The following is a 26,441-nucleotide window of genomic DNA, read 5'->3' on the forward strand; positions in this document are numbered from 1 at the left end:
TTTATGTCCACACAAAAACCTGCACACAGATGTTTATAAGCAGCTTTATTCATAACTGACAAAAGTTAGAAGCAACCCAAGTGTCTTTCAGAGGCTACGTGGTTAAATAAACTGTGGTATATCAAACAATGGAATATTATTCACTGCTAAAAAGAAATGAGTTATCAAGTCATGAAAAGACATAGAGCCCAGCCTGGGCAACATAGTGAGATCTTGTCTCTACTAAAAATAAAAAAATAACATTAGCTGGGTGTAGTGGCATACACCTGTAGTCCCAGCTACTCAGGAGGCCAAGACAGGAGGATCGCTTGAGTCTAGGAGATTGAGGTGGCAGTGAGCTATGATTATGCCACTGCACTCCAGTGTGGGCAACAGAGCAAGATTCTGTCTCTCAAAAAAAAAAAAAAAAAAAAAAAAGGAAAAAGAAAAAAAGAAAAGACACAGGAAATGTCAATCTGAAAAGTCTGCATACTGTATGATTTCAACTGTATGACCTTCTGGAAAAGGCAAAACTATGGTAAAAAGATCAGTGGTTGCCACAGGGAGGAGGGAGGGATGAATAAGGAGAGCACAGAGGATTTTTAGGGCAGTGAAACTATTTAGTATAATACTATTTTATGGCTATCAGTAAATTGATTCCAAAGTTTACATGGAGAGGCAAAAGACCCAGAGTAGTCAACTCAGTATTAAAGTAGAAGAACAAAGTCAGAGGACTGACTTTACTGGACTTTAAGCCTTCCTATAAAGCTATAATGATCAAGACCATCCTCCTGCCTTAGCCTCCCAAGTAGCTGAGACTACAGGTGTACACCACCACACTATTCTGGAAATTATTCCATATGATGCAGAATACATGTATGTGGATACATGTATTTATACATTTGTCAAAAAACCATAGAATGTATAACACCAAAAGCGAACCTTAATATAAAATCTTGGCCTGGTGTGGTGGCTCACGCCAGTAATCCCAGCACTTTGGGAGGCTGAGGCAGGTGGATTACTTGAGTCCAGGAGTTTGAGACCAGCTAGGGCAACAGAGCAAAACCCTGTGTCTACAAAAATACAAAAAAATTAGCCAGGTGTGGTGGCTTGCACCTGTAGTCCTGGCTACTCAGGTGCAGAGGTGGGAGGATCGCTTGAGCCTGGGAGGTCAAGGCTGCAATGAGCTGTGATTGTACCACTGCACTGCAGCCTAGGCAACAGAATGAGACCCTGAAAAACAAAACAAAAACATATATATATATATATATACACACACACACACACACACATATTTGATTGTAACTAATGTACCACTGTGGTTTGGGATGTCTATAGGGGGAGGTTATGTGTATATGGAAACAGTGAATTGGGAACTCTCTGTTCTTCCTGTTCAATTTTGCTGTGAACCTAAAACTGCTCTAAAAAATAAGGATTGTCCAGGTGCGGTGGCTCACGCCTGTAATCCCAGCACTTCAGGAGGCTGAGGAGAGTGGATTGCTTGAGCCCAGGAGTTTGAGACCAGCCTTGGCAACATGGTGAAACCCCATCTCTACCAAAAATACAAAAATTAGCCAATCTCATAATCTGGTCTCAAAATAAATAAATAAATAGATTTTAAAAATAAGGGTTATTAATTTTAAAAAGTGACAGGCAGATTATGTGAGCAAACCTAATCCATAGGGGTTGTTCAGGCCCCATCAGACCCAGCTTTGCCCCAAATTCAGGGCGGATGGTGGTCTGCTCGATTCAGTATCCTTTCATCTGCTTTTTCAGCAGCCAAGCAAGGGTCAGTGGGTAGACTGCTGGGAAAGACAGTCCTGCACAGCCTGTCAGCCCTTGCAGTTTCAAAGCATGTGCCTTGGGCTTGGAACTTTTACTTACATGGTGATAAAGAGCCTCCACACCCTGTCCTGGGCTCACTGACTTGTTTGGGAAGATGTTTTCCTGTACCAGGTTTGACATATACTTCTTTGTTCTGCTTAAACATGTGCATCATATGGCACCAGCCCAACCCCACTGCTATATCTGTTCTCAGTGGGAAGGGAATGGGGTCCTTCCCAGGCAACACGCAAAGAGTGTATGCAGACCATCTGTCTGCCTTCATTGCAGGGCAAGTCCCACTGGCCATGGGGAACCAATGCTCTCTATTGAAGCTGATCTTACTCTGTCTCTTGTCTGCATGAGTAAAATGTTGTTCCATCCAGTGCTTGTGTAAGTCTTGTCTTTCTTGACACCCCCAAACCTGCAAACCCTGCAGTGGCTTAACATCGCAGGACTGCTGCTTTTGGTGGTACTCATTGTTAAGCTCTGCTGTCCTCTACCGAGCGGGACTCCTCTGTTGGAGGTGGAAACAGGTGTCAGTTGCTTGACACCTGGTGACTGATATACCCCAGGTCTGGAACAGTACCTAGCACACAGTGCACACTCAGTAAATTCTTTGTGAATGAAAGAATGAATGAGTGTAGATAGATGTGGCTTCCAATACCCATACTGATACTTCCTACTTCTTTGTTCAGACAGAGAATAAGGAAAGCAGGAGGAGCAGGTTTGCTTGGGGCACGGGTGGTGAGTGAGTTGTTGGTGCCAGTGGAATGGTAACACATCATGAACTAATTCTATTAGTTGTCTCAAGTCTTGGAACTCCCACTTCCAGACTTTGTTTCTTTTTTTTTTTTTTTGATACGGAGTCTCACTCTGTTGCCCAGGCTGGAGTGCAGTGGCACGATCTCGGCTCACTGAAAGCTCTGCCTCCCGGGTTCACGCCATTCTTCTGCCTCAGTCTCCCAAGTAGCTGGGACTACAGGCGCCTGCCACCATGCCCAGCTAATTTTTTGTGTTTTTAGTAGAGATGGGGTTTCGCCATGTTAGCCAGGATGGTCTCGATCTCCTCACCTCGTGATCCGCCTGCCTCGGCCTCCCAAAGTGCTGGGATTACAGGTGTGAGCCACCGCGCCCGGCCTCAGACTTTCTGTAAGAGAGCTTTGCTCCCTTATGGGCTCTTGTAATGCCAAAGCTTTGCTTTCTAAGCCTGTCTCTGATACAGACTTATTACAGAAATCAAACACTGATATGATTGTTTCCTTTCCCCTTACATTCTCGCTCTAATAAGGCCAGCACCCTCTCCTCTCTTCCTGCTTCTCTCTCTCTGTCTCTCTCTCGGCAATGGAAGTCAGTGAACAGGAGGAGGATCACTTCAGGGCCCTGAGGAAAAAGAAAATTTTGAAGATTATTTAGTGATGTGATAAAAAACACTTGACATTAGAATGGCAAGTGAAAAAAAGGCAGGACAGAAGCAGTTGCCAAAAGATGAAATTGCAACAAATTTAGTTTAAAGACCAAATTAGGCCAGGCACGGTGGCTCACACCTATAATCCCAGCACTTTGGGAAGCTGAGGCAGGTGGATCAGCTGAGGTCAGGAGTTCAAGATCAGCCTGGTCAACATTGTGAAACCCCGTCTCTACTAAAAATACAAAAATTAGCTGGGCGTGGTGGTGGGCGCCTATAATCCCAGTTACTCAGGAGGTTGAGGCAGGAGAATCACTTGAACCTGGGAGGCGGAGGTTGCAGTGAGCCGAGATCGCACCACTGCACTCCAGCCTGGCTTCAGAGCGAGACTCCGTCTCAAAAATAAACAAATAATAGTAATAAAGACCAAATTAGGTTTTGTTAGTGATTCTAGATTCAGGCAACATCTCATTCTATAAAATAGAATGGGTATTCTGATAAGCTGAACAGAGTAGATTGGCTTTATAAGCAGAAAAAGGCCAAATAAAGCAAAAATAGGGAACCAAAAGCAGACTGGTTGGCATTAGTTATTTCAGATTACTTTCCTTGTAAGGGTTAAAGCAGAGGGAACTTCATTATCATACCAGCTAAATCTGGCCTATTTGAGGATTTGGCTATTACCACAATAGAAACCTCCTAAGGGCCTGGGTTAGATATAGAGAAGATTGATTAGTTAACAGATGTTTATTGAGTACATACTATGTAGTGAGTGTTGTTCTAAGTACTTGAGGTATAGCAATGCATGTAAACAAAGATTCCATAGTTTTTCTTCCTCATGGCTATGGCCTGACTCAAAGATTCTTTCGCCCCCTCCATTACCAATAAAGTTTAAACTCCTCATGTATATTCCCTCCTGGCTTCCTGATCCTCTCTCTTTCTCTACTTTTATATTCCGATGCAAGGAATATCCTCTGCAGAAAAAGATGGAAGGTGGAGGAGGGAGTTGAGTTCAATTTTTCATTTTAAGTCCTTCATTAGTACTACTTAATGCATCAGTATTTTTTTGATATAAATGATAATTTAAAAATTCATTTAAAATTGGATCACCTTCTAAAATCTCATATTAAAATATATTTTTCAGTATCTTAAAATTAGAGACAGAAGGGGGAATTCAGAGAAGATTAATTATACAATGTAATATAATATGTAATATATTTCAAATGGCCACAATTACACATAATTTAACTGTTTAAACATTTGTTCTGTGTTTTTCTTTTTTTTTTTTTTTTTGAGACGGAGTCTCCCTCTGTCGCCCAGGCTGGAGTGCAGTGGCTTGATCTCAGCTCACTGCAAGCTCCGCCTCCCGGGTTTACGCCATTCTCCTGCCTCAGCCTCCCGAGTAGCTGGGACTATAGGCACCTGCCACCTCTCCTGGCTAGTTTTTGTTTTTGTATTTTTTAGTGGAGACGGGGTTTCACCGTGTTAGCCAGGATGGTCTCTATCTCCTGACCTCGTGATCCCCCCGTCTCGGCCTCCCAAAGTGCTGGGATTACAGGCTTGAGCCACCGCGCCCGGCCTGTTCTGTGTTTTTCTTTTAGGAGAGTACACTATTCAATGGATCACAGTAATCACCATCCTCAGATACATTGCCCTATTTTATTTTCATCCTAATATTTCAACCCCCCTCCCTCAAACTACAGAGAAGGGGCTGAATTTGAGGCCAGAAAAGGAGTGAAAATCCTACCAGGCCAATTTGTTTGCCCACAGCTGATTCTCAGTGTTAACATCTTGTCTCTTTTCTCAAGTCACATTCCAGATCCCCATCTCAACACCCCAATTTTTTCTTCCCCATTTCAAAATAAGAAGAAAAAAATTAAGGAGGAAATTTCCCCCTTCTATTTGACAGGCAGAATCCTGATGCACTTTAAATTCCAAAACAAAGAAGCAAATGAACATACAGTCCTTTAGCATGTGGTTTTTACATGTAGCAAGGAATCAGGGTAAAAGGATAATCTACTCCCAGGTTCTCAAATGTTGGAATCATCTGGAGATTTTAAAATCTAGGCTTGTCACTGTCTCACCCACAAAGATTTGGGTTGAACTGATATGAGGTATGGAGTTTTTAAAAGCTCTAAGAAGGATTCTAATCTGCAGCAAAGTTAAGAACCACTGATTTACATGCACAGTTCTTTGCTGCTCCAAGTGTGGTCCAGGAACTGCAACATGGGTACACCTGGAAGTTTGTTAAAAGTATTTGTTGGTCCCTCCCCAGACCTCCTGAATTTGAATCTACAGTTTAACCAGATCCCAAGTGATTTGTATTCATATGTGAAAGGGACCAGGACAGCAGGGACCAGGGCTGCAAAACAACTCCCGAACTAACTTAGGCAAACAATTCCAGGAATCTAGAAAGCAGAACAGACCGGGTGAGCAGACCGGTAAAACAAGCCCTACCCTGCAAGCCCCTGATAAAGGTCATCAGTGTTTCAAAATGTAACCGAAATACCAGAAATGGCGGGAACCGATCATAATCAGCCAAATCACCTTGTTCAAATGTCAGCCAATCCTAAGTCTGATGTGTACAAAATCCCCTATGACTCTGTACCTGTTTACCCCTGACTATAAAAATGCTGTCTGGAGCCCAGTTAAGGAACTTTCCCGCTCGTCTCATGACTAGTGAGGAAGTTCCAGGTTCGAACCTGTAATAAAGATCCTTGCCGCTTGGCTTTGACTCCGGACTCTGGTGGTCTTCTCTGGGGAATAAGCGGTCTGGGCATAACATATGCACATGAGAATTTGAGAATCTTACCTAGGGCTTTTACTAAGCAAACTGCCCCGATCTGAAAGAGAGTATAGTGCTCAGGAAGTACAGCTAGCAAGAATATGCCTCCTACCAGAAAAGCGAAGAAACCGCATGGTTATAGGCTCCAGTGGTGTGACACTCGGAGAAATCAGGTATTAGCAGAACTCTGAGATTCAAGAAGCTGTATAGGTCTTAAAATCAGAGCTGCAGTCCCAGTGGCTGCTCCCCGAACTTTGCAAGTGCTAGTGAAGCCAATCTGGTTGATCTGTTTGATCACACTAAATGTGTAGGTGCTATCCATGCTAACCACCTATCACATTGAAAAACATCCAGTAAGTACATCCCAAACACACAGAACCTGCTCAAACTCTTCTATGATGGGAAATTTTTGTTCTGAAACATAACTTGAAAACTCTTCTCACCACTATGGGTGGTTCTGAATCACTCAAGAACATTATATTGAGTGGAAATTAATGGACAAATTAGGCATTGACAAGCAGTTTCTATTTTACTTTTTGCATGTGTTGGATATTTTCCAATCGCCCCTCCATATTCAGTCTCAGTCCTCAACCCTGCTGTGACACTTGGGAGACTGAGTTTCCTGGATTGCCCTCTGGCTTCCAGTTGGGTTGGGCCAATGGGAAGCCCTGGCAGGAGATCAGAAGAGAGCTGGGTTCAGGTTATTTATTATCCCAGCTTCCTTTGTGCTGGACTATGGCTTGGATGTAGCCCTCGACTGAAAGCCACAGTTTCTCTCAAGTAGCCTTACCCTAGGGGTGAGAATAGCTTCTAAATGTTGCTAGCCATGGGATTCTGCACCACCCCATGTTGCATTTCCTTAACCCTGTCCACTTTGTGTGCATCGCCCCTTGTGAACTCTCCCCACTTACCTTGTTTGAATGTGTCATCTGTTTCTCTATCACCTCACCACCATCTCTCTGGTGTTCAGGATCTATTCTCTGTTTCCATCATTGGTGACTGGGGCATTAAAAAGGGGTGGATGAGATGAGTAAAGCAAAGCCTCAGGGCACAGATGGGCATCACCAATGCCCATCTGAAAGATCAATTAGCAACATGTTGCAGCCTACCACTAGGAAGCACAGACCAGAGGACTACCAGGACAGCAGCTTGCAGCATGCCCTCCAATGGCAGCATATGGCCTTATGGCTTTGGCTCTGCACCCTCAAGGTTCTCTGGCACTGGCAATAGATGACATTTGCTCCTACAGGGGGTGGGCAACCTCTCCATGTTGCTTCACCTCCTCTTCAAGCAGCCCCTCCACCCTCCCAACCTACTCCTCCCAGATTCCACATATTATTGGGCAGTGGCATCATTGTTCACTCACCAGGCGAGCATAGTTAGAATTCACCCACAGGAGAAAACAAGTGAAGGCCGTGGGAAGCTAAAGTATGGTGTACATCTGGGCTGGTTATGAACAAGTATTCCTGGGTATGGTGATGATGGGGATGAGCTCATCTTGGAAAGGCAGGAGTTCTGGCCCCTAGCTTCCCGTAGGATCTGGTTCCCCTCTTTGAAGGGTACCCAGGCGAAGAATGAGTGGCGGCTCCCTTAACCCTTTCTCCTGGCCAGAACCAGTCTGCTAGATATTGCTGGCCCTATTTTCACTCCTAGCTTTGGATCCCTTTCTTCCCTGGAGGGAAAGACGCCTTCAGGGCAGTCCCGCAGACACGACAGGAGGGATGTAAGAAAACAGGCGCGGCTGGGCATCCAAGCGTGCAAGGGAAGTCCACGGAGCGTGGAAGGAAAGTCCAGCCGAGGGAGGTGGGGGATGTTGGACAAGCCCCGCCGCCCGCTGCACTGGAGCCGGAGAGAAGCAGAGACGTTGGGCCTCCCAGTTTCCTAGAGAGGCCGCGGAGGGCCTGGGGCGGTAACGCGCGTGCGCGACTCGAGCCGCCGGGAGGTAGGCGCGGGACCGGTGGCTGCGGCGGCGGCGGCGGTGGACCGATTGTCGCTCGGCGGCGGGAGTCGGTGAGAGGCCTGGCGGGTGGCGGGTGGCGGGGGTGGGGGTGGCGGCATTGCGGGCACAGGGCTCCCCGAAGGCCGCGGCATCCTCGGGCCTGCCCGGGCGGAGGACAGGGCCCAGCCTGGAGGCTGCGCCTGTGGCTGGGGTCTGGCGGTGGATCCCGCCCCCGCCACGCTGAGGGCGTATAGAGAACCTCTTTGCCTCCCAGGCGTCCAGGGTAGAGAATCTGGATTCTCCGGGCTTTCTCATTTCATCCAATTATGCAAATAAAGCGTATTTATCAGAGACAATTAGATAACACGGGAAAGTAGAAGAAAAGTAAAAGTAGCCGCAATCCTGAAATCTGTCTCCAGGCCTCCTGACATTTAAAATAATCTGTGCATAATTCTGCACACTGACATCCATAAATATATATTATGAAATGAGAGCGTGCTATTGCTTTTTAAAAAACTTGTTAGTATTATTGTGAGGAAACAGTATTATGCCAAAATACACATAACATTTGCCATACAATACATAAACGTTTACCATTTAACCATTTGGAAGTGTGTGATTGAGTGACATTAAGTACATCCATACTACTGCTTTTTAAAAATTATGATCTACTGAATTTGTAGAATGCATTTGTTCTTATTTTGGCTAAAATTAGTGCTGGCATTATGACACCACTAAAACATTTTTTTTTTTTTTTTTGCGAGAATAATTAAGAAATCGTGTTAGCAGTTTATTTTCTGTAGGACACATTTACATGAAGCTCTAAATAGTGAAGTGACATTTGTGCAGAAAAATAGCAAAATCTTGTTTGTTAGGGTGATTATCTTTCACAATGAAATAACTAGTATATAAAATGCAGTTTTTAAACAAAGGCAGAGCTGTAACCTACAGCGATTGTAGCACACTCAGACTTGCACAGGCCTAAGAGATCAGAGAATTGTCTCCTTCCGAATTTATAAGTGGTGGCCAGGAAAGAATGTTATTCTGTTTCAAACTGCTTGCAGTGCAAAACTAAAAACTCAGTATTAGGTTGGTTGTTTTGCGAGGAAGTGCCAGGGAGTGGTTTGAGCAGTAATTTGATTAAGCAGTTTCAGAGAGCCTCCATGTGTTGTGTGTGCGTGTGTGTGTGTGCACATTCAGGGACCAAAGAATTAGGCTGCTCTTTTATATTATCTTAATGAAAGACAGACACATTTTGGTTAGGGGGAAAAAAAAAAAAAAAGGTCTCACTGTAAGCCGAAAAGATGAGAATGTTTTGAAGATAAACCTCAGTATGCACTTAAAAAGGAAACTGACAAAAAGCATGAAAAATGGCAAGTATTCCACCAGTAGGTTTTCTGTGACTTCTAGTATCCAGGAAGAATTAGTGCATATGCAGTCTATGATGTCAGAGAGTGAACTATAATATAACACTATATTTTGCACTTTTCAATATTTTGTATTAGAAACAATGTGAAAGAGTACATTTCTGTGATTCTCAGGCGAATCCTTAGGTGTTCTGTAAGACTGAATTTATAATTTATTTTTTCCCTTCCTAATCTTAAATTTTTTTCCTTTTTTATTTTATTTTATTTTATGTTATTTTATGTTATTTTATTTTATTTTATGTTTGAGATGGAGTTTCACTTTTGTTGCCCAGGCTGGAGTGCAGTGGCACAATCTCGGCTCACTGCAACCTCCGCCTCCCGGGTTCAAATGATTCTCCTGCCTTAGCCTCCCGAGTAGCTGGAATTACAGGCATGTGCCACTACGCCCGGCTAATTTTTGTATTTTTAGTAAAGACGGGGTTTCACCATAATTGGTCAGGCTGGTCTCAAACTCCCGACCTCAGGAGATCTGCCTGAGCCTCCCAGAGTGCTGGGATTACAGGTGTGAACCACCGTGTCCGGCTCTTATTTTATTTTACCATGTAGCACCTGTCACTGTTTAGCATACCACATATCTGTCTCCTCATAGGCGCCTCAAGGCAGTACTGGAACATATAGTAGGTTCTCAATAAATATATGCCAAATTAATGGAAGAAGGAATCCAAGTTGGTAGATAAAAATCGACAGTATTCAATGTCCTCGATTTTTAGGAGCCACTTGCCAAGCTTATATTTAATACTTGGCCGTGCATGGTGGCTCATGCCTGTAATCCCAGCACTTTTGGAGGCCGAGGCGGGTGGATTACCTGAGGTCAGGAGTTCAAGACCAGCCTGGCCAACATGGTGAAACCCCCATCTCTACTAAAAATACAAAAAATTAGCTGGGCATGGTTGCGGGTACCTGTAATCTCAGCTACTCGGGAGGCTGAGGCAGGAGAATTGCTTGAATCCAGTAGGCAGAGGTTGCAGTGAGCGGAGGTCGCGCTATCCTACCCTAGCCTGGGCAACAAGAGTGAAACCCCATCTCAAAAAAACCAAAACAAAACCTGTAATACCTAAAATGGAAATAAATCAGATAAAAATGATGACTGAATGACTGGAACTTTGCAACGTAAGATAAGACAAACTTTTTTGAGACAGAGCGCTCTTTCGCCCAGGCTGGAGTGAAGTGGCACGATCGGGGGGGGCGGCCCCCCCCCCCCCCCCCCCCCCCCCCCCCCCCCCCCCCCCCCCCCCCCCGCCAGGTTCCGCCGGGTTCAAACAATTATTAGGCCTCAGCCTCCCGAGTAGCTGGGATTACAGGCATGCGACACTACGCCCAGCTAATTTTCATATTTTTACTCTTGAACTCCTGACCTCAGGTGATCCACCTGCCTCGGCCTCCCAAAGTGCTAGAATTACAGGGGTAAGCCACCGTGCTTGGCTGACAAACTTTTTATTTGGAATAATTGTAGTCTTACAAAGGGTTGCAAACATTTTAGAGTTCTCTTACACCTTTTACCTAGTTTGTCTAAAGTTGCCATCTTGGGTTACCATAGCATGTTCATCAAAATTAAAAAATTTACGTTGGTATAGTACTATTAGTTAAACTGCAGACTTTTAAAAGTTTGTCTTTTTTTTTAACATGCTTTTTCCATTGTAGGATCCAAACTAGAATTCCTCATACATTTAGTTGTCATGTTTACTTGGTCTGCTTCAATCTGTGACAGTTACTTAGTCTTTCAAAACACTTTTGAAGAAGTGTTTTATATTTGGTTTTTTTGAAACGGAGTTTCGGTCTTGTTGCCAGTTGGGAGTGCAATGGCGCGATCTCGGCTCACGGCAGTCTACGCCTCCCAGGTTCAAGTGATTCTCCTGTCTCAGCCTCTCGAGTAGCTGGGATTACAGGCATGCGCCACCACGCCAGCTAATTTTGTATTTTTAGTGGAGGCAGGGTTTCACCCTGTTGGTCAGGCTAGTCTCAAACTCCCGACCTCAGGTGATCCGTCCACCTCGACCTCCCAAAGTGCTGGGATTACAGGCCTTAGCCACCGCGCCCGGCCTTATATTTGTATTTTTATAAAGTCCCTCAATTTGGTTGCATCTCAAGTTTTCTGTCAAGTTTTACCACTCGAACCTTACTGTCTTTCTCCTAGTCATCAGTAATTATTTGGGGGAAGATAGTTTACTGCTTTGCAAATGAGATAGTTTCTCTTTGAACTTTGGTCTAAGTAGCATTGATTGATTGATCTTGCCTACAGCAATGACTACTGTGGTGTTGGGGTTTGACTTTCTCTTTCCTTCATTCCTTCTAGGCATTCATTGGATACTTACATATGATTCTCATTCATTCAAAGTATTCATTGGAATACTTTGTGAGGAAGAGTTATCCCTTCTCCCCTGTTATTTATTTATTCAATCAGTTATATTATTTTGTGCTTTGGATACTTATTTTATTATTTGCCCTAGAATGCAGTACTATTGTTATTTTATTGCTGAACTTATTTTAGCTCTTTGACTATTGGGAGCTGTGTCCCTTTGCCCGATTTTTTTTTTTTTTCAGTCCTTCCCTAGTTTTTGTTTTCTGGCACCCAAAACCCTTGTATTTTGCTCTCCAGCCTGGCATCAGTCACTTCTCCAAGGATCCCTGTTTGTTGTTGTTGTTTGTTTTAATTGGAGAATAGTATAGTATTTAGAAATCAAATTTTGGGCACTCCCATTATGAGTTTATTTCTTAATTGGTAAATGAATACAAATATTATTTTAAGGCTTTAAATATATACTGAAAGCATTTTTTTTTTAATTTTTAATTTTTTATTTTTGAGATGGAGTTTCGCTCTCGTTGCCCAGCTGGAGTGCAATGGCATAATCTTGGCTCACTGTAACCTCCACTTCCTGGGTTCAAGCAATTCTCCTGCCTCAGCCTCCTGAGTAGCTGGGATTACAGGCATGCAGCACCACGCCCGCTAATTTTTGTATTTTTAGTAGAGACGGGGTGTCTCCATGTTAGTCAGGCCGGTCTTGAACTCCCGATCTCAGGTGATCTCACCTCAGCCTCCCAAAGTGCTGGGATTACAGGCGTGAGCCACTGTGCCCGGCCTGCATTTTTTCTTAAGTTGTGATTATCTTAGAAACTTGTTTGCTTAGTATCAATTTATATACCTTCTGTACACTTACACTGGTAGGAAGACACAAAAATAAGAGACTAGCTCATGGGGACATTAAAAGGAAAACAAAGAAATTACATTGGCCATGAGGTGAGGAAACAATGTAACAGAAGAAAATCTCCTTGAAAAGTATCAAGATCTTGATTTGAAGTTTCCCTGTTCTTTTCAAAGCCATTTTCTTTGTGGGAATGAAACTGGGTTAAGGTATAAAGCTCTTGGGGGAGAGTCCTGAGAGTAAGATCCAGCTCAGATTCCTTCCCAGTCCTCAGTGTAATTGTGATATAATCTCAGCAAGAAGATAAATGAAGCTTTTCTTCTATCCTCAAAAGCTAGTTGGGACTTGGGAGAAGCCTGTGGCATTAAGATACCTGAATTTCATTGGCAGGCTCAGCTATCTGCTGGGGTAGCTATGTTCACTATGCTCTGGGTCTTTCCTTCAGAGTTTGAGAGGCCCATGAGGTCTTAGCTTTATTCGTGTTCATGATTGCAGAGGCTGGGCTAAACTTTCTTTGACTCAAGAACTGGAATCCTCACTATATTCACAGGCATTCGCCCTGACTTTTCTGTTGGTCTTCTCATCACCTCTTTACGAATACATTACTGCTGGGCGAGGTGGCATGCGCCTATAATCCCAGCTACTCAGGAGGCTGAGGTGGAAGAATCGTGTGAGCCCAGGCGTTCAAGACCACCCTGGGCAATATAGTGAAACTCTTGTTCCCCCGCCCCCCGCTCCAAAAATCTGGAAGTTAGGTGGTGTGGGCGGGGGGAAAAGTCACTGACCCTTTTGGACATTTGTGCAGCAGCTGCTTCAGAACAGTCCTGCTTGGAGACCTATTTTTGGAGCTAATTTGACTGTGGGTGTCAATTTCCTGAGTTTGGTCAGTGCCATTGATGTTTTTCTTAAAAGTGTTTCTCTCTGATCTCAATTTCTTTCTCTTTAACTTAATTGCCAGATTTGTCTTCATCTTTAGCAGCATTTTGGTTCTTTTCATACTTTGGTTTTCTTTCTCTTCTGTCTGTTCTGCAAGTTTGGCAATGAAAGTCTCTCTCCTTTTTCTGTTTTTCAGCTTTCTCCTGATCAGGTGTTTCTCCTTCCCTTTTGTGCTGCTGGAACGCACCGAGGCTGGAGCCTGCTCCTCTTGGTCCTGAAGCTCCCACTGCTTTTCAGTCTTTGAGTCTCCTTTTATAGGCCTTCATTTATTTACTCTATCTCTTCTTTCATTTTCCCTTTTTTTTTTTCCTTTGAATACTTATTCTTACTCTACTCCCTTTTTTCACAGCAAGGCCTCAGTTCTCTGCCAGAACTGTAGCAGCTTCCTCAGCATGTGTGATCCCTAATGTAGCTCTTTTCTTACCTCTTCTTGGCCCTTAGAGTAGGACTGTAGTTTCTTTATTTTTGTAGGATGATTGCATGCCTTCTAGCGTGAGTCTTCACATCTTAGTTGACTGTCATTTCTTTTGACAGTATTAGCAGCACTTGCTGAGCACAGAGGACATTGGATAGGTATTAGTTTAGAGCAAATGTAGAAGGTGGTGGCTCTGTTTTAATATCATAAGTGTCACTGCTTTTACATTTGCTTCACAGTGGTGGGAGATGGAAGGGGTCAACATTTTCAGGGGATATGACCTTCATCTGTGACTTTGTGCACAGGGTAGTGGGGCCACTTTGCAACAAGTTCTGAGACCTGTTGTCCATCTCACACTTTTTGTAGACTCTCCAATTCTTGTCTCATGAGTCTTCAGTTTGTCAATTCAGTGGCTATTTATGGGCATTTTTGGAGCCTGGAGTAGATTGATGGCTGTTACTGATGAATCTTTTCCACCAATAATGTCTGGGTACTTTTCTCCTAGATAAAGAAGCTTTTAGGGACAAGAAGATACTGATGGGAATGCTCTCGAGACTGAAGCAAGAGTCATATTGGAGAAATTCTGGACGCAGGTGATTCGTACAGAGTCAGCTGATCCTGTGTCTGTGGAACATTAATGGCAGCACTGCCTGTATTTCTCTTTTTCTTCAACTTTTATTTTTTTTCTTCCATTGTTGCTGGCTACTACTTTTCTTTCTGTTTTCTTTCTGGATAGGTTTTTTTGTTGTTTTGCCTTTTTGTTTTGCATGTTTTGTTTTGGTAGCATTTTGCTCTTCCTGTCCACCTCACTTGCCTGTTTTTTTTTTTTTTTTCCGTTACATCTGTTCACCTGGAGAACTTCCTTTTGTAGTTGCTTGAGCTGAAGCCATTGTTTGTGCTCAAGTTCCCCCTCAAGAATGTGCTGCCCCTTCCACTGTGCTTCTGCCATCTTCAGTCCTATGAGTTGCTACTCAATTGCTTTGCTTCTTAAGCAGAATTATTGATCACTTTGCTGTTTATAAATGTAATAGGTAACAATTTAGGCAATATAGGCAAATAAGGAAGGAGAGCCCTGTCATCCCACCTCCCAGAGGAAATCATGGCTAAAAACACTTTGGTAGTGAGGCTTAGGAGCTTTTATGTGCATACATAAACTGTGCTTTACTTTTCATTTGCTTTAAATTGTAAATGACAGTATAACTATGCTTTCTAATACTTGCTTTTCAATTTACTTTTCTTTTAGGAAATAGAAGACAAAAAAATACAAAGTTGCTTTTAAATGCAATTCTCTACCTTCCTATCCCCACCACCAGTAAGAGTTTTTGTAAATTCTTCCAGGCTTTCAGAATTTGTTTGAGTAGTTATAGGTACATTTCACATACATGTGTATACACACATGATTGTACATTTTCTTTTTCACAATTCGTATTTAGGATGTGCTTTTAAACTTAGCACATATTTTTGTTGTTGTTGGGAAAAGCAGTCATGCACAGTTTCTCTCTCCTTACTTGGCTGTGTAGGAGTGTCCTTGGATGCCAGGCATTGTGGCTCATGCCTGTAATCTCAGTGCTTTGGGAGGCCAAGTTAGGAGGATCTCGTGAAGCCAGGAGTTTGAGACTGGCCTGGGCAACATAGTGAGACCCTATCTGTTAAAAAAAGGCAGGGTGAGGGTGGCACATGTCTGTAGTCTCAGCTATTCAAGAGGTTGAGGTGGGAGGATCACTTGAGCCTGGGAGTTTGAGGCTGCAGTGAACTGTGGTCGTGTTACTGCACTCCAGCCTGGATGACAGAGTGAGAAAAAAGAGTGGCCTTGGGCCCAAAACATTTCCTTACGAAAGAGTGAAAGAGTCCTCACAACCTTTGCTGGGTTTAACTTGTGAGGGATTATCTTGTTTTTCTGCACTTGATGTACTCGTCTTTTCTGTTTGTTTGTTTTTGTTTTTGTTATTATTATTTTTTTGAGATGGAGTTTTGCTCTGTCACCCAGGCTGGTGTGCAGTGGCATGATCTTGGCTCACTGCAACCTCCACCTCCTGGGTTCAAGTGGTTCTCCTGCCTCAGCCTCCTGAGTAGCTGGGATTACAGCCATACTTCTCCACGCCTGGCTAATTTTTGATTTTTAGTAGAGATAGGGTTTCACCATGTTTGCTGGGCTGGTCTTAAACTCCTGACCTCAGGTAATGTGCCCACCTTGGCCTCCCAAAGTGCTGGGATTACAGGCATGAGCCACCATGCCGGGCCTCCTTTGTTCTGTTTCTAAGTGTATGAATCAGTAGCCCTCATTCATGTTCCTAGCTTTCTGCATTTCAGACCCCACAGAGGAGGGATTAAGGTCCTTCTACTGCAATATGAAGCGTGTGTACACACACCACCTGTGTAGACTGTTAAGTGGTTCTGCTGGCCATGGAGGACCAACACATTGCAAGTGGCTGGATCTTGTGCACTTTCTGTCTCCATAAGTAAACATTGTATCTCTTGAGCTAGGTGGGAGTGGTGTCTTTTCTCAGTGACCTCAAGTCATACACTGCCTCTTCCTTGGGTGACACCTAGTTGCCTTGTAACCTTGGCTACAGAGCCTTATCACCTGGCGTATGGTGAAGCAGTTATGTTGATGTATAACAATTCTAGTACATTCCTTTTAGGTATGTGAGTATATCATCCTATAAAATACCTTTTTTTTTTTTTTTTTTAAAGAGACAGACCCACTATCCTCCCAAAATACTGGAATTACAGGCATGAGTCACTGCACCTGGCCAAATACTTCACTTTTATAACCTCCCAAGAGGTTCACCTTGCCTGCTGCCTTGACAGAGCTGATTCATCAAGACAAGGGAATTGCAATAGAGAAAGAGTAATTCAGCCGGCTGTGTGGGAGACTGGAGTTTTATTATTACTCAAAGCAGTCTCCCCCAGCATTTGCAGAGCAAAGTTTTTAAGGATAACTGGTGGGTTGGGGGAAGCCAGTGAGCCAGGAGTGCTGATTGGTCAGAGATTAAATCAGAGAGAGTCACAACTGTCTTTCTTGTGCTGAGTCAGTTTCTGGGTGGGGGCCACAAGATCAGATGAGCCAGTTTATTGATCTGGGTTGTGCCAGCTAATCCATCAAGTGCAGGATCTGCAAAATATTTCAAGCACTGATCTTAGGAGCAGTTTAGGGAGGGTCAGAATCTTGTAACCCCCAGCTGCATGACTCCTAAACTGTAATTTCTAATCTTGTGGCTAATGTTAGTTCTATAAAGGCAATCTAGTTCTCAGGCGAGAACGAGGTCTGCTTTGGGAAAGATCTGTTACTGTCTTTATTTAAACTGTAAACTATAAGTTTCTCCCAAAGTTAGTTCAGCCTGTGCCCAGGAATGAACAAAGACAGCTTGGAGGTTAGAAGCAAGATAGAGTTGGTTAAGTTAGATCTCTTTCACTGTCTCAGTCATAATTTTGCAATGACAGTTTCAGTGCCTCCCTTTGGGTTTTATGACACCTTAATAAGGTGTAGGTTATGAAGGTAGGAAAAGATCGTTGATTGCTCTGGCTTCTTCCTGCTGACAGGGGACATAGTGGGAATGGGAGTGAACCCCAACATGAGAAGAGTAGAACTGCTTTGCAACTGTCTGAGTGTACTCCTGCAGGCCTGGCCGGGCGTTCATGGCTTGCATGACAAGAACATTAGTATTTTCATTTGTAATTTTACTACAGTGTTTACGTGAAACAGCCTACTGTAAGGTAAAGAATGACTCCTAGGATGAAGAGTACAATTCCCAATTTTAAAAGCAAAGATTTGAAAGTATTAGTTTGGGAACTTCTAACCCACAAAGAATTTAGAATTTAGTTTAAACTGCAGAGAAAAAACTTCAAGAACAGCTAACAACACTGTACTATAGTTTTTCTTTTGGAGCATAATTTTCTCTCTCCAGTCCCCATTTTTATTAAAAACAAATCTTGATAGAACTGACTTATTTACAAAATAAACGTTAGTCTTACTGTGCTTGGCCTGATTGTTTGCATAAAGTGCCCCAAGAATAATTATTTTTCACTTAGGCTTTTTAAGTTGGCTTTGATAGAACTCTGTTCCATGCAGAATCTCAGTTAAGACTTTTTAAAAGCCGAGCCCAGCCGTGGGTTTGTACTCTCAAATACCTGTGAGTTGGGCAAATTCCTCTCCTCTTGAGGTCCCAAGGTAACTTGGGGTTCCTGGGCTTGTTAGAAAGTGACATTCTTTTGTTACCACAGGTCATCAGGAACCTTGTACAGAGACTGTGTGGACAAGGTATGAGGCCAGATTCCCCAACAGACTTTAATTGGCTCTATAAGTCAATTTTGATTCTTTAAAGGAAGCATGATTTCTCCAGCTGTGTCCTGTTACAAAAGGAAACAGATTCTTCTTGCACTTACTCAATGAACTGTACTGCCATAAATTGAGAATATTCACAAATAGTTTCCAAATTCTGGAAAGGAATTTGTAGAAAGGAATCATGTAGAAATCATGTAGAAAGGAACAAATATGCTCCAAATTTTGTTCGCAGGAGAATATTTTACTCGTTAAAAGTTGCAAATAGCTCTAAAGAAATAAGTTATCTTAACTCTGAAAACAAAAGGTTTAGCAGTGTTTAACATATTAGCTTTCCATGAGAGTCCTAGGAGCTTGTGTTATTCTCTATTCCAATAGCACAATTTTTAAAGTTATCTGAGACTGGCACTTGGAGTCCTACATCTGATTATAAACTGCCTTTTGAAAAGGACCAAACAAGACAAAATATCTGTGGATGACAAAAATCTGTAGCCACTATGAAAGCTACAATTGACTAGGAATTTTGGCAAATTTTATTTTTAGTGGAAAACCTGACAAGCAATTTTTTTTTTTTTGAGACGGAGTCTCTTTCTGTTGCCCAGGCTGGAATGCAATGGTGCAATCTCGGCTCACTGCAACCTCCACTTGCCAGGTTCAAGCAATTCTGCTGTTTCAGCTGCCCGAGTAGCTAGGACTATAGGCGCATGCCACCATGCCCAGCTCATTTTTTGTTTTTTTTTTTAGTAGAGACGGAGTTTTACCATGCTGGCCAGACCGGTCTCGAACTCCTGACCTCGTGATCTGCCCACCTCGGCCTCCCGAAGTACTGGGATTACAGGCGTGAGCCACTGTGCCCAGCCAAGCAAGCAATTTTAATTATGTATTTGGGGTGGAGCCTAGGATATAAGATCTGACTCTTTTTAGCCTCTTGTTCTGCAGTCCAATGCTCTAACCCTGAGCTATACCCCCTCCTAAGATCTGACTCTTTTTAGTATAGCTAGTGGGCATGGCTCTCCATATGTCCCAAGGCCTTGTCTATAATCTAATGCTCCAAAATAGGTAAATTGAACAATTCTCAGAAGTCAAAGAAACAATTTGACCTTAAAGCATTTGGCAAATCTGATATCTTAATTTAGACCAAATGTCTCCATTTTCAAGACATTTTATTTTATCAATCTTTAAAACTGTCTTTATTTCCAAAAGAATACTAAAGTCACGTGAACAAAAAGACAAAAAGGCATTAAAATATTTTTCTGACAAAATATTTGATTTAGGCGCTTACTTTCCTAAGCCAATCAGAGCTCTTTTGTATATAAACATACAACATATAGAAATAGACAGACAGAAGATTCAGCCCTTGTAAGATTTTTCATTTGCCAGTTTCTTGGTTGGATTACTGGCTTCAGAGTTGAGCCCTTGGAGGAACAGGGCCAGGAAAGCATGTGTTTCTAGGGCCACATAAGCAGCAAGTAAGCAGCTGAAGGCAAAGACAGATCCCCAAAATTAAGAGTGCCTTTTTATACTGGATCCTGGATCCCCAAAAGGAGGGAAATGCTAGAGAAGACAGTGCAATGCTGCTGCCTTTTTTTTTTTTTTTTTTGAGATGGAGTCTCACTGCAACGTCCAAGCTGCAGTGCAATGGTATGATGTCAGCTCACTGCACCCTCCGCTTCCCAGGTTCAAGCGATTCTCCTGCCTAAGCCTCCCGAGTAGCTGGGACTACAGGCACGCACCACCATGCCTGGCTAATTTCTGCATTTTAGTAGAGACAAGGTTTCACCATATTGGCCAGGCTGGTCTCGAACTCCTGACCTCAAGTGATCGGCCCACCTCAGCCTCCCAAAGTGCTAGGATTACAGGCATGAGCTACTGTAACCAGTCGACAGTGCAGTGCTTCTACCCTGTATATCATTGCAAGGCAACCCAAACCGAATTATCCCGTTTTGTAATCAGCCCATCTCTCATGGGAGTCTCATCTCCCAGTGAGGGGTGGGCATGTTTCCTTATCTTCCAGGTGGCCAAGAGCATGCTTCTCAGATCCAAGTGTGCAGAATCAAGTATCCCTCCGTAGTTACTCTTAGCCATCCCTTAAAGTGTGCGTAGTTATTACACACCAAAGCTCTCTCATAATGGGAAGTAATTTCTGATACCCCAATACTCAAAAACGACAGATAACACAATGCAAAACAGAACAGAGCCTTTGATTTTGAACGGGATCTATCAGCTTTTAATTCCTGTGGTTTCATGAGGAAAACAGAGGTGGCTTGTTTGTTTGTTTCCCCCAAAACAGGGTCTGTGGTGCCTCGTCTCTTTTTCCCAATGAGTCCCAGGCTACCAGAAGTTATCTTAGGGCCTGTCATCTGTGCATTAAGAGTGGCAAGACAGGCTGGGCTCAGTGGCTCACACCTGTAATCCCAGCACATTGAGAGGCTGAGTCAGGCAGATCACCTGAGGTCAGGAGTTCAAGACCAGCCTAGCCAACATGGTGAAACCCCATCTCTACTAAAAATACAAAAATTAGCTGGGTGTGGTGGCAGGCGCCTGTAATTCCAGCTACTTGGGAGACTGAGGCAGAAGAATTGCTTGAACCTGGGAGGCAAAGGTTGCAGTGAGCTGAGACCGTGCCATTGTACCCCAGCCTGGGCGACAGAGTGGGACTCTGTCTCTCTGTCTCTCTCTCTCTCTCTCACACACACACACACGGAAGAAAGATAATTCAGTCGACTGAGAAGAAAAAACCTTTTTCCAGAAAAACGAGTTCCAAGAAGAAAAAGAAAAGACCTTTTAAATATACCTATAGCTTGTTTATCCACTTTTAATTAAACTTTTAACCATAGCACTCTTAAAAAAAATGCTTTAAATATTTTTATTACCCAACTTTAGCCATACCAAGCCGCCAGTATTTTTGGCTTTTGAATCTTACTGCAGGTAACTTCCCACATGAAATTAATCAGATTTCACTAAGGTTAAAACTTAGCCATGGACACACGGGTGTCTCAAAGAGATAGTAAGCAGTTTCTTTTCTTTCTTTCTTTCCTTTTTTTTTCTTCAAGATTTAGAATCTCCCCCAGAGTAGTTTAGAGAAAGGAAAATTCAAGATAGGAAATCAGAAACTATTCATGGGCGGGCGGGGAACCTCAATGAATGGAAAAGTTACATAAATAAAAAACCAGAAAGGACTCATTCCAGAAGCCAAGAATAGAACCGGGGCTGCCATTGTCATAAAAGCAAAGCCTTAGCTACTGAGTTAGAGCAATGAGCAGTTTCTATGGTTCTTCCCAGAAGGAGCCTAGAGAAGCCAATTTCAAGCTTGCGAAGTTTTTTAACTACTCAAGATAATTTTTAGGGCTATGACATGAACCTCAAAATTCCTGTCCTCTGGATGGCGGAAACCAAGTACGTGGTCGCAAGGTTAAGCTCTTAAGGACAGAAAGCAAGACAAATTTCATACAGTATTGGTTTCAGAGACCTGTAGTAAAAAGTAACTGTCCAACCTGCTAGGCTGGCTTGAAAAGCAGGCTTACAGGGGTCCTAAACCCACATTCTATCCTGTGATACTCCTTTCTCCATTACAGAACACAGAAAGACAAATTCTTAGCACAAAGTACACCAGATTTGCTGCCGCCTAAGACTAGTTTCTATTAAACCCTTGCAGAGAAACCAATAGTGACATTTACCCAGACAAGAAAAAGAGAGAGAGACCAAAAACTTGCCTGGTAAGCCTTTCTTACCCTTTTTTGCTGGCATACCAGGTTTCTGGGCTCCTTTTCTCTGCAGCTTCCAGAAGAATAGAGCAGCTTCTGATGACCCTCCTCACTGTGCCATAGCTGTGGGGTTCAAGCCACTTTACAAAAGAAAATCACTCTTTCCTATTTTATGGAACCATAGGCAAGATTCTTAATTTGCCCAACAGGCTGCATGGGGAACCGAATTAACATTTTCTGTCCCAGCAAAACACACGTAACAAAACAAACATTAGTCACCTTGTTCAGGACCCAAAGTCAATCTGACAGAGCTCAAACTTCTTCCCGTTGGTCCCTGTTGTCTTTGATCCATTCCAGGTGGGAAGAGACAACCTGTGAATGGTAATTCACAATGGGGTCTCTGGGCAAGGGGAAGAGCAGATAGTCATCCCAAGAGACAGACCTGTTGAGCGTTGAGCCTTCTTTAGAGCTCATCGAATGTGACCAGACAAATAAGGAGGGTTCTTTGAATTAGGCCTGCTGGACTTCTATCAAGAACGCCTCTGAGATCCCTTCCACATAAACAAACACATGCAAAGGTGAGGCAGACAGAAGGCCTTCCAAATCAGATCCCTAACTAAACTATCCTCCTATTCTTGGTCTGAGAAACCTCTGAATCTTCCTCATTGAGTTAGAAGTCTTCCAAACCAGAACTCTTCCTACTGGTTAGAAAGAGTCCCTCAGGAGCCGAACAGACACATCCTGCAATGGTGCTACAGACACAGACACCCCATAACGGGGCTACAGACACCACACCATAGGGCTGCAGAAGCTGCTGGGAGAAGGAAGAAGGCATTGGCAGCACCTAGGATATTCACCAACGCAGACACCCTGCAATGGGGCTATAGACAGACACCCTGTGATAGGGCTGCAGTTAAGGGATGTCCCCCCAGGACTGTTTCTCCATTGCTATTAAATCTGTGCACATTGGGTCGGCAGTGCCCCGCCAGTAGAGAGAGTACCAGAATCAGCCCCCGGTTCCAAAAGAACTAGGTGGCTGCTTGGGCTGCCTTCTGGATCCATTGCTGGAGGGGGGGGCCACTGAACCAGGGAAGGTAGCCACAAGGGCAGTCCTGGACAAGCCCCCAAATTTGTAACTGCCCAAGGAGTAAACTTTGCCTGCTGCCTAGACAGAGCTGATTCATCAAGACAGGGGAATTGCAATAGAGAAAGTAATTCACACAGAGCTGGCTATGCGGTAGACCAGAGTTTTATTATTACTCAAATCAGTCTCCCCAAACATTCAGGGAGCAGAGTTTTTAAGGATAACTTGGTAGATGGGGGGAAGCCAGTGAGCCAGGAGTGCTGATTGGTCAGAGATGAAATCACAGGGAGTCGCAGCTGTCTTCTTGTGCTGAGTCAGTTCCTGGGTGGGGGCCACAAGATCAGATGAGCCAGTTTATTGATCTGGGTTGTTCCAGCTAATCCATCAAGTGCAGGGTCTGCACAGTATCTCAGGCACTGATCTTAGGAGCAGTTCGGGAGGGTGAGAATCTTGTAGCTTCCAGCTGCATGACTCCTAAACCATAATTTCTAATCTTGTGGCTAATACTAGTTCTATAAAGGCAATCTAGTCCCCAGGCAAGAAGGAGGTCTGCTTTGGGAAAGGGCTGTTACTGTCTTTGTTTAAACTATAAGTTTCTTCCAGAGTTAGTTCAGCCTGTGCCCAGGAATGAACAAAGACAGCTTGGAAGTTAGAAGCAAGATGGAATCAGTTAAGTTAGATCTCTTTCACTGTGTCAGTCACAATTTTGCAAAGGCAGTTAGTTTCACTTTTATTTTTTATTTTTTTAATTTTTATTTATTTATTTATTTATTTGAGACGGAGTCTCGCTCTGTCGACCAGGCTGGAGTGCAGTGGCACAATCTTGGCTGACTGCAAGCTCCGCCTCCCAGGTTCACGCTATTCTCCTGCCTCAGCCTCCCAAGTAGCTGGGACTACAGGCGCCTGCCACTACACACGGCCAATTTTTTGTATTTTTAGTAGAGATGGGGTTTCACCACGTTAGCCAGGATGGTCTTGATCTTCTGACCTTGTGATCCTCCCGCCTTGGCCTCCCAAAGTGCTGGGATTACAGGCGTGAGCCACCACGCCTGGCTCACTTTTCTTTAGGCCTATTGTTGGGCAAATAGGTTGTTTTCAATATTAGGTTATAGAGTGCTGTAGTGTACACTTATGTAAATGTCTGTATACTGTGCATCTATTTTTCCAGGGTAGATTCTTATTTTATTTCATTTTTTAATAGAAACGGAGTCTTGCTGTGTTGCCCAAGCTGGTCTTGAATTCCTGGGCTCAAGTGATCCTCCCATATTGGCCTCCTAAAGTGCTAGAATTACAGGTGTGAGCCACCATGCCTGGCTCTCAGGGGAGATTCTTAGAAGGAAAATTCCTGGGGCATGAAGAATGTGCCTTTTGAGTATAAATCTTTGACTAGAATTCATTTTTTTGGTGTGTAATGCTGCCTCTATCATAGACCAAATGTATATGTATGCTTAAGCCCATGTCAGGCTTCTGTATATACTGTTTCTTTTATCTACTATTTGCATATTCCTTCAGTAATAGTGTTTTCATTAATGTAGATTTGTAGTAAGCCTTAATGTGAGGTAGAACAAATATTTTCACCTCTAAAAAGTTATCATGGCTATTCTTGCCCTTTTACTCATTTGCTTGAATTTTAGAATATGCTTATCAAGCCCTAAGAAGAGATAGTGGAATTTGGTTGAGATTTTATTAACCACACATTACCTTAGGAAGAATTGGCATTGTGAAAAGATTTGTCTTTCCATACTTAAGATTTATTCAGGTCTATTATGTCTTTTGTTTCTCTTTTAAGATCCTGTACATGTTTTATTAGCTTTATTTCTGGGTGTTTTATTTTGTTGTTGTTGTGTTAATTTTCTGATTGTGTTGCTCAATTTATTTGACAGAGCAGCTCACAAAACTCAGGGAAACACATTTATCAATTTATTATAAAGGATATTTTAAAGGATACAATAAACAACTAGATGAAGAGATACACAGGGGGAGGTCTGGCAGTATTCTGGGTGCAGGAGCTTTTGTTGCTGTGGAGTTGGGTTATGCCACTATCCTGGCACATGGATGAGTTCTTGTTCGCCTTCCTGCAAGCCTCTACAAGTGCAATTGTCCATAGCTCTCTGTACCCCATCCTCTTGGACCTTTTATGGAGACTTCATTGGGTAAGCATGATTGAAGCATGGACAACCATGTAAAACATGACTGGAGAAAAAGAGTTGGATCTCATATTAATAGACTAAGTGGGGACACTCAGGCTGTTAGTTCAAATTCTTCTTGGCCTCTCTATGCAGCATTTTGACTTACTGAGTATGAGGCAGGACTCCCGAAATGGGTATCTTATGACCTACAATCAGATATGATAGGTCAGAGAATTTACAGCCAGCAGAAAGACGAAAAAGGGGGAAGATGACTGTGTATTTTTAGTTTCTGTGGCCTGCCTTGGGGAGAAAAAGGAGCAGGTGAAAGGAGGGCAAGAAAAGGTCAGAGAGAGAGGTTCTATTTTTTGAGCCCTACTTCTGAGGCCTAAAACGCACCAATATTATAACAAAAGGCTGTCTTACCTTTATCACTCTGAAGTTCCAAAGCTGCTTCAGGAACCAAGGACAAAGGCCAAATAATTCAACAAAAGATATGCTTATTGTTTTAATCACTTAGGAAATAAGGGCTATGGGAGTTAGGAGCCATGAACCATGGATAAAAACCAATGTGTATATATATCATAATATCACAGGTATCAAGCCTAAGAACTATTTGCCTCATCCTAGATCCTAAAGATTTTCTCCTGGGTTCTTTTTTTTGAGATGGAATCTCGCTCTTTTGCCAGGCTGGAGTGCAATGGCATGATCTTGGCTCACTACAACCTCTGCCTCCTGGATTCAAGTGATTCTTTTGCCTCAGCCTCCTGAGTAGCTGGGACTACAGGCACATGCCACCATGCCCAGCTAATTTTTGTATTTTTAGTGTAGATGGGATTTCGTCATGTTGGCCAGGATGGTCTCGATCTCTTGACCTCGTGATCCGTCTGCCTTGGCCTCCCAAAATGGTGGGATTACAGGCGTGAGCCACTGCGCCTAGTCTCCTTGGTTGTTTTCTAAAAGTTGTATAGTTTTATGGCTTAACTTTAAATCTGATCCTTTTTTTTTTTTTTAGAAGTCTCACTCTGTTGCCCAGGCTGGAGTGCAGTGGTACAATCTTGGCTCACTGCAACCTCTAACACCCAGGTTCAAGCGATTCTCCTGCCTCAGCCTCCTGAGTACCTGGAATTACAGGTGCATGCCATCACGCCCAGCTAATTTTTTTTGTATTTTTTTGTATTTTTAGTAGAGACGGCGTTTCACCATGTTGGTCAGGCTGGTCCCAAACTTCTGACCTTGTGATCCACCCGCCTAGGCCTCCCAAGGTACTAGGATTACAGGTGTAAGCCACCATGCCCAGCCAAGTCTGATCCATTTGAATTCAAGTGTACAAGAGGCAAGGTTTTGGTCAGTTTTCCTTATTTTGCTTGTGGATATCCAGTTGCTCCAGCATTTGGT

General features: G+C 43.3%; 1 protein-coding gene across 2 annotated transcripts in view; it reads left to right on the plus strand.

Annotated features, from left to right (window-relative positions):
- The first annotated feature begins 7,913 nt into the window (after positions 1-7,913).
- ZNF445 (zinc finger protein 445) overlaps positions 7,914-26,441 on the plus strand; it is a 34,375-nt gene continuing 15,847 nt past the window's right edge. Inside the window, exons 1-2 of one of the 2 annotated variants that reach the window (XM_023231562.1) lie at positions 7,959-8,000; positions 14,353-14,440. The gene's annotated coding sequence lies outside the window, so the exon portion shown is untranslated. Of the gene's footprint in view, positions 8,001-14,352; positions 14,441-26,441 lie in introns of both variants that reach the window. The other variant, XM_023231560.1, reaches the window with a different exon arrangement.

Source organism: Piliocolobus tephrosceles, chromosome 2 (assembly GCF_002776525.5).
Source record: "Piliocolobus tephrosceles isolate RC106 chromosome 2, ASM277652v3, whole genome shotgun sequence".
Lineage (NCBI taxonomy): Eukaryota > Metazoa > Chordata > Mammalia > Primates > Cercopithecidae > Piliocolobus > Piliocolobus tephrosceles.